Source organism: Carya illinoinensis, chromosome 11, assembly GCF_018687715.1.
Source record: "Carya illinoinensis cultivar Pawnee chromosome 11, C.illinoinensisPawnee_v1, whole genome shotgun sequence".
Lineage (NCBI taxonomy): Eukaryota > Viridiplantae > Streptophyta > Magnoliopsida > Fagales > Juglandaceae > Carya > Carya illinoinensis.
In genome coordinates this window covers 1,197,677-1,207,892 of record NC_056762.1, presented here as the reverse complement: position 1 = coordinate 1,207,892, position 10,216 = coordinate 1,197,677, and the positions used below count along the sequence as shown (strand labels likewise).

Below are 10,216 nucleotides of genomic sequence, written 5' to 3'. Positions count from 1 at the left end.
GTTTTTATACCAAGAATTTTATTCTTGCCAAATCCTGATGAAAACAATGGATTCTCATTCAAGAGAACTCAATTTCCTATTAGATTAAACTTTGCAATGACAATCAACAAAGCAGAAGGCAAAATATTTGATTTTGTAGGGATATATTTGCCACAACCTGTATTCTCTCATAGACAATTATACGTAGCATTATCAAGAGCTAAGACTGCTACTTCAGTAAAAAATCTAATAAGGCTTATATCAACTGATAGATCTCAACAAAATTACACAAAAAATAGTGTATAGAGAATTATTAAATTTGGCATTTTCATCTTAACATTATACAAGTAAGTTGATTAAATAGTCTACATCTCTATTGTCATTATTTTATAAAAGTTCAAGTTTAAATACTAGTTCATTTTTTTCTTTTTTACATGATTAGTGTTCAAGATGTGAAAGCTTTATACATCTATCAAGGACATTTTGCCAAACACAAGAAATTGAAAAATCAAAATGGTTGTAGCAGACAAGTCTCCAAAATGTACAACACAATATTCACTGTTAAAATATCAAAACTTAACCTTGATTAATGTCGAGGTATAGTACTTGTTATTTCTTATCTTTATAAAAAAATTGTAATTTTATGTTTCATAACAGAAAACATTATCTTAATAATAATAATAACAATCATGTATTAGTCTGTATTGAAAATATATGGTTTTAATATTTTGCAAGAAAATCGACTGCAAGCCACCATATTTGATAAAGATATTGATTCGCACAATGACACTTTGTATATATTTCAGTCATACTACATCAGTAATTCTTATATGAAGCCATTAGATTCTAAATACAGAATTGAAACCCATCAATACTAAAGGATCTTAAACTCAAGGACAATCATTGAAGAAATTTTAGATAATGAAGAAGCATTGCAGCCACCAAATTATAATATCATTTCATTCAGTGAATTAAATAGTTATAAAGATTCAGTTGCACAAATAAGTAATTGTATATTCACAATTATGAAATTCTTTCGTAACTATGTTTATTAATAAACTAAAAAGTTTGAACATGATTTATTATATTTATTTGCAATTGCATTGTACATTAAGCCAGCTAGAGAAGTAAACACAGTAAATGGTCCCACAATTGCATTATATATTATCCATTTAATCAATCACATATATTTCTTGCAACATTTGTGATTGATCAAAGGTATAATCTATAATGCAATTGTGGAACCATTTGCTGTATACGCCATTGTGCCAACCAGTATTAAAGACAGTTGAATATAAACTATTCGACACAATGTCTCACAAAGTGTGAGAGTATTTTAGAGAGCCATTTCATATCTTCTATATATAAAAAGTATCTATAAAACGGTATTTTGTTGTTTTAACAGACAATCTTATTTCACCGTTAGTTTTATTGTTTCCGTTAAATATCTATTAAATCACCGTTTGTAGCCATTTATATTAGTTTTATTGTTTCCTTAATTAGCTATTAAGCCACCGTTTGTAGCCATTTATCTTGACTGCTTGAATTCCATTATCTAATAATTTAAAATCTTGAAAAATACAGTACCAAATTACAAGTATATCCGTTAGTGGCCATTTGTGTATGTTTGAATTCTATTACATAATAACTAAAATTTTTGGAGAAAAACAGTGGAAAATTAAATTCCCTGACTCTAAGCAGGGATACTATTGTCTTTTCCTATACATTATAATGGCAAAACATTATAATAAGTTATAATTTGGAAAAACTACAGTCCCATTTGCTCTTATTTTTCCCCTTTTGTACATGTGCCAGCTATTGAATTTTTGAATATTGTCCATGCATTGGAATGGAAGCTACAAAAAAAGAGAGAATATAAATTATAAATATGTGAAGGCAGATTTTAATCACATGTAATAGAAATTTATAATAAATTTTTATAATATACAGTATAAGTTATAATTTACAATAAGTTACTTTTTATGTCCATATGTATAGGCAGGGATAAATTAGTAATTTTAATCACTTGATGAGGTAGCCTAATGGCCAAGTAGTGCAATAGTCATGTTCAAAGTTTGAATACCAAGAGACATTTCGTAGGAACTCAAGAGGCATTGAATGGGGTTTAAGAAAACTGTTCTATTACTTTCGTGCAGTGGTGCAAACATTTGAAAAGTGACTGATACCTTCTATTAGTTTCAGTCAATTGGTGCTACGGTTTCAAGGAAGATTGAAAAGTGAGTAACTTTCTTTTGCGTGTTTATAGTATAAGCCTATCTATGCATTACATATGTTTGTTCATGTTTATTCGTGCTTTGTCTCTCTCAAATCAGGTGTGAAGTAGTGCAGTGGTGCAAAGATTTGAAGATACATTAAAAAGGTCAGTCTTACTGCCTTTTGTGTGTTTATATTATATATAGTCTATCTATGCATTTGATATGTTTGTTCATATTTCTAAGAAATTAAACAACTAATATCATAAAATTTAGAGATCCATAGAATTTATTAAAAAACTTATACAAAAACTCAAGAAGAAATAAAACCTAATCTCTATAGTCAAGCAATAATAAGAAGAAAAATGTGACATAAGTAATCATAAAATCAAGCTAAAAAATTGAGGTAATAAAAAGTCAGAAAGTATCTGGAGAAGTGGTTCATCCTATAGTGATAGATTGTAGAACCATGAAAATAACACTATTATCAACAATATTATTTGCAAATTAGAATTTGATGTTTGAAATTTGGCTCAAAAGTCAGCGACTTGAATACTTATTTATACATGCTCTCAACAGATTATATTCTTAATTAGCAGCATATATACTATTGTGTCTCTGCCCAGTTCATGTGCCGATCAACATTTCAAGACTTATCAAATTATTAGTTTAGGATACAAAGATAAAAAAAATCCAAACACACAGAACTCACAATATGCAAATCCACAAAAGCAAAAAATAAAAATAATAAAATAAAAAAACCCCATCAAATGACCACAAAAATTATATATTTTTTAAAAAATGAAATGAGAACCAAAAAACATCCAGTCGATCAAACGAAAAATGTGAAAAAAAAAAAACCCAAAGACAAAACTCAAAACATGCAAACCCATGTTTAACATAAGAAGCTCTAGGATCTAAAAAATAAAATGAAAACTAAAAGATCTAAATGAGCACATATAGATCTGATGTTGTTTGCAAGAAACAAGAAAAAAAAAAAACAGAGAGCTTCTAAGCGGGAGAGAAAGAAAGAGGTGTAAAATAAGTTAAGGTTTTTACCTTACTTCTTAACTCATTCTCAAGATGAAAAATGGAGGGCCGAAAATGGGTTTAGAGAAAGAAATACAGTCTGCCATCGAAATCATTGAAATATAGGGACGAAGAAAGAGATCTAGATGGAAGATGAAGTTGTTTGAGAGAGAAGGAGATTGAAAGAGAGGTGGGGAGGGAGAGGAAGGGAAATCAGAATCGAAGAGAGATAGAAATATATGTGGGCGTAAAACTGATGTGAAGAAAAAAAAAATCCTTGCCAAGCTATCACATCATGCAAGCTGTAAAGCACATTGAAAATGACAATATAGCTTTACACCTATTTAGTTTTACTCAAATTTCATAGAATAAATCTACACAGTAGCCTCACACTTTTTCACACCATGAAAAAAAGTGAATTTACTATTTTATCCTCTATTATTTTACACTGGTGTGTTGGGTGTGGGGCTGCTGTTTAGCCGTGCTCAATTTCATATATGGTAATTATATGGTGAAAAAGATTGAATGCGTACGTGTGCACGTGAGAAAACGCGATCTCTCGCTGACATCATTTTCTTGTAAACCTCTCCCACCTTGCATGCTCCAAAGAAAATATAATTTTCTTTGCTACTTCAAGTGTTAAGTATTTAACTAGCTACCTACGTGGGGCTTCCGATTATTGAGTCGGGTGTGGGTCCGCTTACTAACACCACACGTTTTTTGCCCTTCGGAATTCAGAAACAGTAAATAATAAATATCATGCATTATCCATATAATTACTTATAAACCATTGAAATTCTCTATTTTTTGCCATTTAAACTAAACATCAAGTGCCCTGCATAACCTATATTTGTTGACATGATGAGATCACATTTGATACATGGCCAAATAATGATGGAATTAATATTAAATTAATTCCAAATATGAATAATATTGGTCGACACTCATGAAGCTTATAAACTGCATAAATCTAGCTACTGCACGTGCATGTTTACTGGGTTTATTAATAATATTCCAGCAACATATAATTATATATATATGGCCTTGCCCTCTTGATTCCAATCTTAATTAGGAAAAGGGATGTAAAAAGAGGAGGGCATTAGCACATATTCTTCACTACTTTGCCTTTTATTTTTATCTTTCTAATATTCTCTACATCACATCAGGATAGCCACCACACATGCATGCATGCCATTTCTCTAGACTACTAAATAGGTGTAAAACTATATACACACCTATTTAGATTTAGTATAATTAGTTATTACTGTACATTATTTATTTGTAATTTTTTCTTTTTTCATATTTTTGCTCAGTTGAAGTGTTGTGAATTTTTAATTTCATTAAATAACATATTAATGTCTTCACCAAAATAGGTGTGGTGAAGCAGTCCAGTGATGAAAAAGTTTGAAGGTATATTAAAAAGGTCAGTTTTACTGTCTTTTCTGTATTTATATTATATATAATCTATCTATGCATTACATCAATCTCTAAGTTTCATGAATTCATAAAACTTACTAGAAAAACCTATAACAAAAAAAGAGTATAAAACAATAGCATTGATGTTGTTTTTCAGAATTGAGGCATAAAGCAACTCATAGGTAATTAAAATTGAAATCAATATAAAACAAACACAGTACTGTTATCAACAATATTATTTACCAAATTCACCTATTTTTTTGCTTTTACATTCTAATTGGTATATTATAATTAGGCATAGATTCAAATAATGCAAACACAAATGCATTAAACTGGAGAAAAAACTGTCAAAATTTTTTTAGATAGTCTCTTTTTTTAAGTCTTGCAAATAGGTTGGTTTGGTTTAGTATACTCAAGGTCTAGGACTGATCAAAAACTTAGCTATATCAAAATAAATATCAACTGAACAGTTTCAGTAAGAAAAATTTGCCTAAAAAAATAAATAATAATGACATGCAAACCAATGGCTAGCTTTTTGCCAACTTACTACAACTTTTGAACAAATTATGATACGTACGTGTCATGGATAGCTTTTTATTAATTCAGTGTACATGTCATGGCTAGCCTTTTATTAATTAGGTGAATGTGTGTGGTGTAAAATTTTTATATATAATTTTCCAAAAATAAATACTATAAATACTTTTAATTTTTTATTTGATTTGAAAGAGATAAATATTTAAAAAAACATTAGAAGAAAATAATGAAGCAAGAATATAAAAAAATTAAAATTTATTTTTAAAATTAAATTATGCTATAAAAATATTTTATTAAATATAAAAACACAAACATAAAAATATAAATTTTCTTCTATTAATATTACATTGTATACGTTAACTTAAAAAAAGCATGGAAGGGATTGCCTAATGAACATAAAGGAGCCCCAGTGTCATCATTTTATTTTCGATAAAGATGAGGGTAAATTCAGTTTTTTATTTTCCCCATCAACCAAATCAGTGGGTGCATCCAAAAATTCAAAGATTGGAAACGGCATTTTCTTCTTCACTGTTCCACAAACAATAACCCATCCAACTCCTCTTCCACTGTCCCTATTACAGTACTACACCATACGTTTATGTTCTCTCTCCACACTACAAGTACCACAACTTAATGATTGACAAAAAAAAAAAAACATAAAAAAAAAATAAAAATAAAAATATATGAGTGAGTATATTAGGTGAGTGTCTTTTTCATGCGCCTTTGTTAGGCTTAATTAGCTTTTAATATTAGGGGGCGTCCCTCGTCGGAAGAAAAAGTCATATTATTTTTTTAATTTTATTCTTTCTAAATTAATTAATATATTCTACTTTTATCCATATACTATATATTTAATAACAGAAAAAAAAATAAAAATGATGTATGGTGAATAGTATAAAAATGATAGATAGAAGCTTTTATTATATAATTTTTAATTGGTTCTTTCTAGGAATTTTTTGACAAAATCTATACCGAAATGACCCAAACTACCACAAATATGCGTGATCCCAATTGGGAAATGCAAGAATAAATAAAAATAAACTTGAAACAATGAATAAATTAATTTGAATTAATAATAATATTAAACTAATGTTAGATATAGTTAAATATTGTGAAAATATTGTGTGATTATTCTTAAACATTTTTTGTATGTGATATTGAAATATGATTTTGTTAGATTCTAGTTTCATTGTATTTTATCATTTGATTATTTATTTAATTGAGTGTAGGAAATAATTGTTATTTATTTCTTTCATGCTGCCTATGTAAAACAGTATACAACAGTTGAAACAATCATTTCCTTCATTAATATCTACTGAATGATTGATGCACATCTAGCTTTATTATTATTATTATTATTATTATTATTATTATTATTATTTAGCTAAGTTCATATATATCCACTGATGACACACTAATATATAAATCCAAACACTTAATTTATATAAATTGAAAGATACAAAATTTGAAAAGATAGTAATTAAAAATTTTAAAAATGTGTAAATTTAAATGATCTAGGTATAATAAAAGACCAATTGATACAAATCATATGTCCCAGTAATTGATTTATTTTCTCAAGACTCAAATCATCCATTTTTCTCTAAAAATTAACAATAAAAAACTAAAAAATCATAACATTGAAATAAAAAATTAGTAGAGAAACATTTTAAAATAATTAGTAGAGAAATAGTTGGTAGTTGCTTAAAATAGGGAATTAAGTTTGACAAATAGCTTCTAAAATATTTTTTTTGTATGTGATTTTGAAATATGCTTTTGTTAGATTCCAATTTCATAATATTTTATCATTTGATTATTTATTTAATTGAGTGTAGGAAATAATTGTTATTTATTTCTTTCATCTTACTTGTGTAGAACAATATCCAACAGTTGAAACAATCACTTCCTTCATTAACATAATGAGAAGTAGTAAGATTCTGTAAATAATTTTTTTTTAAAAAATTTACAAACAAAAATATAAATTTATGTAAAATTTAAGTTTGTAAACTATTTTTTTGAAGATCATGGAAAAGAACCTGCAAAAAGAATCTTGTATAGAGATTTACCAGAAGAGAAAAAGGAAGAGATCTGTAGAAAACAAAGAGAAAGATATGCTAAACAAAAAGCATCCAAAAGGAACTTGATTCGTATAAATGATATCGATACATCTGTTGGTGATCAAATGACTACGTCGATTGCTCAATATTCAAACAATGATGTCCAATATGCAGACAACATTCAAGACTTTAGTATTGTTTAAAGAGTATTAAAGAGAAAGCGAAATTCTAATGTTCATATTGATATCGTTGAAGAGGATTCGTCTCGTGAAGTATGTGTTATTCCTGGTGTTGAAGTCTGTGTCATTAATTCAAAGACAAATTCATCCATAAACAATGTCTCCGAATCTTCTAATCAACTCTTTATCCAGCAGGTTCTCCTCTAATCATTTTTCGATATTTCTTATTCAACCATCATTCTATTCTTTTCATCTGAGATTTTGAAATATATTATACAAATAGGATCCACATGTTTTTCGAGAGGAGTCGAGCTACAATACAAATATGCTGACACCTTGTAGGGGTAAGAAACAAATATAAAATAGTTGGTTCTTTTAATTCAGTCATCGAATCTAGCAACTGTACCAGTAATGTCCTTACTCAAATAATTTAAACAATATGACAAGCTTGTGTCTGTTGCTTATTTTCATTTTTTAACCAAATAGGTTAGTCGCATCACGGTTATGCCGGATTTAGACAATTGTTGAAGGTAGTGCCATCTGAATCATATTCTCTGCCATTAGTCCCCAGCTGCATACATTGTAAAGTAAAGTGATTCCACCATGAAACAACTGGCTTTTGCTGTGCTGATGGAAAAATTTCTTTAGCCATAAATGATGTTCCTGATCAGATTTATGCGTTGTTTACCTCCAACATAGATGAATCTACACATTTTAGAACATACATTCGAACTTATAATAACAAGTTCGCTTTTACATCCTTTGGAGTGAAATTTGATAAAGATCTTTGCAGGAGAAATAGAGGAATCTATACTTTCAGAACTCAAGGACAGATCTATCACTATATCAACGATTTGGTTCCTTCAAATCGTCCTTCTTATCTCCAGTTGTATTTCTATGATACAGAACATGAATTAGAAAATTGCATTTCTGATTCAAATCGAATGTATCCATCAATTGTACTCAACTCATTGATATTTTCTACATCAATCCGTATTCTATTTTTTTCCGCTCTCTTGGTGATTTGCCAAATTTGAAAAATCAAATAATTCATATAAGATCAGAAGCTGGCCTAGATCAACGTGTATTCAATGCACCCACATCTTCACAAGTTGCAGCAATATGGGTAGAAAATGATGCTGAAGATCAACTAAGAGGATGTGGCATTTTTGTCTTTAACCATTCTGGTGGAAGTGATATAGTTCAGTAATATTTTGGATGTTATGATCCATTGCAATATCCGTTGTTATTTCCATTTGGCGATATTGGTTGGCATCAAGGGATTGAAAGGGTTAGTAGAGGAAGGAGATCTACATATAACGAAACAAATGGATCAATAAATCCTCAACAATCAGTGACTGCAGAAGAATTACTTGCAAGAGAACAACGAGGTTAGATTGCAGTATTAATATTCAAAAATTTCATTTAGTATGTACGTCCAACTTAGTAACGTTTCATTCACATTCAACTTTTGTAGCGTCAAACAGAAAAAGGAAGGATCCAGTTGTTTCATGCCGTGAATATTATTGCTACAAATTACAAATCAGAGAAAATGTCAGATCAATTTTGCTACTTTCTGGTCGACTATTGCAACAATTTGTAGTAGATATGTATGTTAAGATCGAGATGTTAAGATTAGATTATTTTAGGAAGAAGCAACAACATATTCAATTAGAGTTATATCAAGGTATTGTTGATACAATTACGCTTGGGGAAACAAATGCTTCTAATATTGGAAAATGGATTATACTGCCTTCATCATTTATTGGAGGTCCAAGAGACATGAGAAAAAGATATATAGAAGCAATGACTTTAGTTCAGCGTTATGGCAAACCAGACGTTTTCTTAACAATGACGTGCAATCCAAATTGGAAAGAAATTACAAATGAACTACATCTGCATGAGGAGAGTCAGAATCAACCTGATTTGGTTGCTCGAGTCTTTCGTGCAAAATTAGAAGAATTAAAGGATCAATTATTCAAGAGGAAAATATTTGGTAAAGTCTCAGCATATGTCTACGTTATTGAGCATCAAAAGAGAGGTCTTCCACATGCACATTTTTTAATTATCTTATAGAAGGATTGGAAGGTCTATGCGCCTGAATCTTTTGACGAGATCGTATCAACAGAGATACCTGATAAAAATATAAACTTGCACTTGCATAACGCTGTTGTAAAGCATATGATGCATGGGCCATGTGGAGTGTTAAACCCATCAAATGTTTGCATGAAAAAAAATGGTTGTTGCAAAAGTAATTATCCAAAGAATTAAGCATTTGCTACAATCGTTAGAAATGATTGCTTCCCAATATATAGGCGTTCAAACAATGGAGTAACTGTCAAAGTCAGATGCCAAAATTTAGATAATCGTTGGGTTGTTCCATATAATTCATATCTGCTTGTAACATTTGACTGTCACATTAACTCGAGATTTGTTCTACGATAAAAGCAGTCAAATATCTTTATAAATACATTTATAAAGGACATGATCGTGTTGCTTTCAACTTGATTTCTGAACAAAAAAGTTAACAAGTTGATGAAATCCAACAATTCCAATCGGCCCTATGGATTGCTCCTCCCGAAGTTATGTGGAGGATATATGGCTTTACTATTAATGAGATGTACCCAGCAGTGTATAGTTTACATTTACATCTGGAGGATCAACACCCAGTGACTTTCCGAGCAAATGATGATCTAATCAATGTTGTCAACTTAGATCGTTCTAGAAAATCGATGTTAACATAATTTTTTGCATTAAATCAAGTAGATGAGAATGTATAGAGATTACTGTATAAAGAATTTCTAGAATATTA

At 29.4% G+C, this 10,216-nt stretch overlaps 1 long non-coding RNA gene across 2 annotated transcripts; it reads left to right on the top strand.

The window, feature by feature from the left end:
* Positions 1-2,123: 2,123 nt before the first annotated feature.
* LOC122280413 lies at positions 2,124-9,809 on the top strand. Of its 2 annotated transcripts, XR_006229897.1 has the most exons (6): positions 2,124-2,216; positions 2,313-2,359; positions 4,595-4,644; positions 7,044-7,097; positions 7,190-8,795; positions 8,882-9,809. It is a non-coding gene; the product is annotated as an uncharacterized LOC122280413 (long non-coding RNA). The 2 variants fall into 2 exon arrangements; XR_006229898.1 differs by lacking the exon at positions 7,044-7,097 and having other exon boundaries at positions 8,198-8,795.
* The last annotated feature ends 407 nt before the right edge of the window (positions 9,810-10,216 follow it).